Source organism: Athene cunicularia (assembly GCF_003259725.1).
Source record: "Athene cunicularia isolate RWA chromosome 19 unlocalized genomic scaffold, athCun1 chr19_part1, whole genome shotgun sequence".
NCBI classification, from domain to species: domain Eukaryota; kingdom Metazoa; phylum Chordata; class Aves; order Strigiformes; family Strigidae; genus Athene; species Athene cunicularia.
Genome location: NW_020799124.1, coordinates 9,521,302 through 9,527,532, shown reverse-complemented (window position 1 = coordinate 9,527,532; position 6,231 = coordinate 9,521,302).

Here is a 6,231-nt window from a genome sequence, read left to right as displayed (position 1 = left end):
CGAGTAGGCATGGTCAGCCCTCCTTCGAAGGTACAGACATAACCTTGATGCCTCTTCCTCCAGAGGAAGCAGGCTAGCCAGCTCTGGGTGGCCACAGCAGCCTTGGCTCATGCCAAAGTCAGTATATCCCAGTGAAGGGGTTCTCTGGTTCACAGTCTCAAACTATTGACTCGGACTGCCTGCACAGGCCCTGGCCCAAAACTCAAAGCTCTGTGGATGTCCCCTCCTTTCAGGAACCTGCACAAGTCAGACAGCACACCAAAGAATGAAGTCCACAGGTAGCAAAAACCACTCCAACAGCTTGGAGCGCCAATATCTTGTTCTCCCATTACTCTCTGGCACCACAAGGACCATGCTATTAATTTTGAAGCTAACAATTTGTGAAAGTGTTTTGAGAGGAGGCAATAAAAAAAAAAAAGGGGGGGGAAAGCACTTCAATACTTTTAAGCTGGAGTTAAGACAAGGAAGTGATGCAAAACATATGAGATCTGAATCCCAGTTCTGCTTAGAACAAGAATCTCCTGTTAGTACAGTATATTCTCCAGCTACGCCTAGTATATTAAATTAATGGAAACTCTGAGCTTTAGCATATGTTTAATAGCTACAGTCTGCTTTCTTGAGCAGTGATACAACTTTCATACTGTATACAAAAAACCACATATGGATACATTTATGTATGTCAAAAATATCCATGCAGGCTTTGATATTACTCAACAATATATATTGTCCATGGTCAAACAGTGCTTTAGGCTACACTAAGCAACACAGAAGTAAGTTGGTGAAAAGCATCCCAGTTCCTCAGAATCTAGCAAAATCTTTTTTAAAAAAATAAAAATAAAAATTTAAAAAAAAAAAAAATCAATCATCAGTCAGGAGAAAGATGTTCTTCCACAATCAGACTGAGTCCAATAAGCCTTTGCTCCTCCAACAGTAAAGCCAAGGCACCACCCTAGAACCCAGACCTCTTACACACACAGCTGTAAAAGGCTGTGGGACACAGCAGGACACTGGGCAATTTCTCAGTTGTGTTTCAGTCTACAAACCAAGTGTCACTAACTAGACTAGGCACGTTTGGATAACCCTCAGTGACAAGAGCCAAGGCAAGAAACTCAGGGTCTAATCCTCAATCTGTGCCACCCAGAAGGAGGGTGACATCATTTGCACATTTGGAAGGTGCTACATATTGAAATACATCAAGAATTAAATGTTGTTGCCAGTGCACTAAAATAACTGTGGAAGTGTAATTGCTTACTCAGAAAGTTCATCAGACAGATGTGGGGAAATCACAGACGCTTTTCAACCATGGCATGCAGTTGCACAGACACTGTGTGGACACATCTGAAGCAGCTATCTCTGTAAACCGTACTGAATTTGTGTTCCTAAGAGCCAGCAGCATTGGGCAGTTACGTATTGCATGCTCAGCCACAGGAACACCATCCACTTTTCCTCCCGTGACACCGGCAGCTGAAGCGAAACACTGTCCCAGCACACCAGACACCACACCAAGGCTGTACCACAGCAGCGTACGAAAGGAGAAGCAGCTCTATGGGGGTAGAGGGCTGGGGGGTGCTGCCCAGGCGGCACGGGGACCTCTGCAGGCCTGGGGCAGCTCTTCCCAGAGGGAAGTGGGACCCAGCCCAGCCCAGAGACCCCCGGCTGCCAGCACGGCCCGCTGTACAAACACACCCACACCCACCAGCGCTCCAGAGAGATCTACACACACTCGAGAGGCTTCTGGGCAAAGTGTTGGCACACCATATGGAAACAGCGCCATGGAGAAGCATCAGCTACACTTGTGTTGGGAAGAAAGGATAAGTGTGTCCACCTCCGCGTGGGGACGGACACAAAAAGCAGGGATGTGAAAGGGCAAAAGCATTCACTGTAATCCATCCTCTCCAACTCAACACACAAGACTTACAAGGACAGTGATACCACCCCAGAAGCAGAACAGAGAACATGGCCACAAGGAAAAAAAAACAAACCAAACCAACCCCCCCTCAAAACATAATACCTTCAAGCACTTCTATCTTAGCAATACAAACAAAAATGCCTCATATACATAGTGGATTGCAGTGTGGGAGGAAAACAATAGGCAATGTTGTTGTGATCGGATATATGCCACCTACTCACCCAAATATGCCAAAAGGATATGACATTGTCCTAAAACCAGGGTTCATACCACAGTGTCTAATGGCTGGCTGTGAACAAGCTTCATCAGTCTAGTACTTCTTTCTCCTTCTGCACATAATATGCAGATATTTTTAAAGCAAACCCACATCTACTCATGATAGGGCTGCAAATACCATCTCTGAATGAATGAAAGCCTCTTTTCTGTGAAATTATAATTTGGAACATATATTTTACAGTATTGACAAATTCAGGAAGGAAGCCATAATGGAAATAATTAATGAGTCGTTAGCAGGAAAGGCCAACTCAGGGCATCAGGGCAAGAGAGCAACTCTGCAATGACACAGACCTGGCATTCACACCCCAAGACTAAACTTCTGCACATATCAGCTGAAACCAATGGTAAATGTTTATGGCCAACATGGTGCCACTCCTAGGCAAAGGCTACAAGAGGTTAATACCCAGATCTGTTCTACAGAAGATCTCTAGAAAGCTCAGCAGAGAAAAACATCCCTTTGTGCAGTAAATTACAGAGAATTAGATCTACACGGTAGCATGACTGCATATGCCTTACACTTAGATCTCAGTCTCTGCTGCCTTTACAGTGTGTCACTCCTGCACAGCTCCATGGGCCCTGGGGGCAGCACAGGTTTTGCAGCCACAGTCGTGTTGGTGAGTACATATTCCCCGACCCTAGGAACTCACTCCCAGCCATTTTCCTACAGCACCAACCTCAAATGGATTCAGTTCTCTCTGTTTTTTGATGTAGGAGGCTCCAGACTGAGATTCAGGTCACAAGAATTTCCCATTCTGTCCCACTCCACCCACCTCCGGACCTCAAGGAAAACTAGGAAGAAAGGGGGGGACGGGACGACGACCAAAAGGGAGATGAAGTAACCTCCGAGGAAAAAACAAACAAAAAAAATCTCAGCTTTGCGTTCTGCAGCTCTAACTTCATGTCTGTTCAACTGCAGGATGCTGAAGGCAAAACAATAGAGTACTACTGCCACCTCGTGCTACATGAAATCTCTACAAGCAAGGGTTTTCTTTCTGCTTTCCTCGTTTTTTAACCCACAAAACCAGAACCAACACTTGTGTTAGGATGTTCGAAACAGAGGGCGAGCAAACAGGCGGGCTCTGCTCTCCGGGGCCGGGCACTGCCCCCGCCACCCCCCCAGCCACAACAGGTGTCAGCTCTCCCCACTCCCCTGGAACCAGAAGGCACCTTTATCATCACTGTTCAGTGGTGTAATAGCAGTGGCCTGTTATTCATGAAATTAAGCTCGTCACACATATACAGCATGGCTCAGGTCTCACTGTCCTGCCCGAAGGGAGGCCAACAGCCTCCATAACCCCTGCTCCTTGACAGTAATCAGAGGTTTGGGTTCTTGCTGAAAGTAAACCAACTGACTCAACACCAGAGCTTACTTCACAAGGACTGCTGGGCTGGCAAGGTTTGGGTTTGTTTCCATGCTCAATCACAGTTTGAATAAAGTCATATTCTTATGGAGGGATTTTTGCAGCACTGATTTCCCAGAAAGGTATTTAAAGGGGATGGTACTGCATGGTACTCCAGATCTTTGGCAGTCATGTACAGCCCTTTCTGGAACAGACCCATATGATTTATTACAGATTAAATTGAACAGTTTCTTTATAAACAACATACAAAAGCCTATAAAATGACAATAGAAAATCATAGATATTCTACAGCATGTTTGAACAATCCCTGAAAGCTTAACAGAGGCAGATTTGAAAATTCTGAAGGAGAGAACAGTTTTTCACAAGAACACACTCCAGAAGAAAGGATATCTGAACACAAAATTAATACATTTTAACAGAATCATTTGTCTCATTGATAGTTTTGACAGGGTGTACTTTTAAAAGTGTGTTTGTTATTTACTTTTATCCCTTGTTTCTGAGATCAATTTCAACTAAAAACTAATTTAAAAAACACATAGTTGCAATTGTTCTCCCACAGCAGCTTAGCATTAACACAAAAATTATACTTTTGCCCAAAAATGCCAGAATGTTTTCACATATTTTAAATCTTAAATGCTATCACATAGATAGGAAGGCAGGCAACTGCTCAAACAGAATATAAAGGAAACTTTCTCAGAGAGATGGGTACTCATTTCTGAGCCACCCTAGAGGCCTGCCACAGGAGGGTCTCCAGATTTTCTTGACCCCAGGCAGGTACTGGAAAGCACCTTCAAAGCTAGCTTTATGGCTACCCTCCACAGTTCTTGCATCAGAAAATCCTCCACTGTCAGAAATGAAACTCTGAAGGCCATTGCCACAGGAACCTTCACAGAATTGGCCGTCTCCTCATGTAAAATTCTGTTTGTCTCATCTGACCAAAGGATTGGCTCTATCCAGATTTATTACTTACCCAAAACAGACCCTGGGCTGCTCTGCCCCTTCTTCTTTCACAATACTATATACAAAAAAACAACCTAAACCTAGAAACTGTTACAGATTGAGGTGTTTGATGTTTTCCTTCCTGCCATTCCCCTTCCTTGTTCTGTGCTAGACACTGACATTCAGCAAGACTTCATGTATATAACAAAGATCTGTACAAACTAGTAGCTTTACTTCAGTTTTGTTACTTCTAGCTCTTTACCTGTTCTGCTAATTCACCACTATTTTTTCCTATTCCTTTTCCTCCCTTACCAACACTATCTTCTCTTTTCCTCCCCCATATGCTGTTTCTGTACTTCAGAAAAACAGCATTTAGGCATGTGAAGTTGGGCAGAATGAATTGGGGTGTACTGAGTAGGGACATCCTCATTCTATTCCCTTCTCAGCCTCATTTGAAATGATGCAGGATAAAACCAACTCCACTCTGAATCAGCGAGAACAGAAACTAAACATGAATCATTCCACAACCCAGTCAGTCATGCTGTGGCTACATACTACAACCAAAGAGGCACACATGAGCATGCCTCTCCCCAGTGCAAATCCATTTTCACAAAATCTCTTCCAAAGCAGTATGGAATATGTGAAGCTTCATTCTGCTCCAGCAAGGTTTTGTCTCAAATGACCAAGGTACCAAAAGGCTGTTAAAATATTTCCAGTAATAGAAAGCCTTTAATACTTTGTTAGCAATTTTTTTTTTTTAATTCCTAACTGGAACTAGCCATTGGATAAAGTTAGTGTTCAGGCAAGTGAGCTGTGCAGGGTAAGTGCAAAGCTGCCTTTCTTTTTTCTGTACAATGCCACAGTTCTGCTGTGGAGACAGGCAGCCATTTTGCATTCACTCAATTAAAGGCAGCCACCAGCATGACTCTTCCACAGCATGCTCACTGACAAAGATCCCGCAGTTGTTTCCAATCCAGAAGAAGTAATCCTGACAGAGCCTACAGACAGCCTTTGTGTGTGGAGAAAAACACAGCATTACTGTTCATGTCCATCCTCTAGTGAACACGTAAAGCATATGTGTTGTGACAGCCACCCACGACAGGAGCTTGGCTCTTTCGCTGAAGCTGTCGGCGCTCATTGTTTTAGCTCTGGAGCCCTCCAGTTCAGTCCTGGAGCTTGAGCCAAAACTGTGACTGCAACACAGACATTGTGGAAATACCAGCAGTCAATGGTCTGAAAAAGTAATGCCTCACTCAGACATATCCAGGGAAGACACAGTGATTGGACCTCTCCAACATATACCACAGTGCAACTGGTATAGAAAGGAATTACAATTTTATCCTCACCAGCTGCAGAGGGGCAACTCTCTGACAAAGTGGTAGCATCTCTGACACAGCTGCTTCCTATCTGACACATAGTTTTGCTGTATTACAAGCTCCAACTAATCTTCCTTATTATGGACTTCAATTTTATAATGTAACTACATAGGTCCTATCCAGAAAGGTCATTCTCAGCTTAAATAAAACATCTGTCTCCTAAAACAGGACAGGAGTAATGAATATTATTTTAGTTACGGATTAAGCATGTTAATAGAATACTTCACCCTAATCCTGTTTTCTGAGCAGCATGGCTACTTACAATCTCAAAATGAACTGTGTAATGAGAGCAATTTCATACAGCGTCAGGCTCCTACAGGTTTTATGCAAACGTCACAGATGTTGCGGTTAACATCCACAACTGATGATC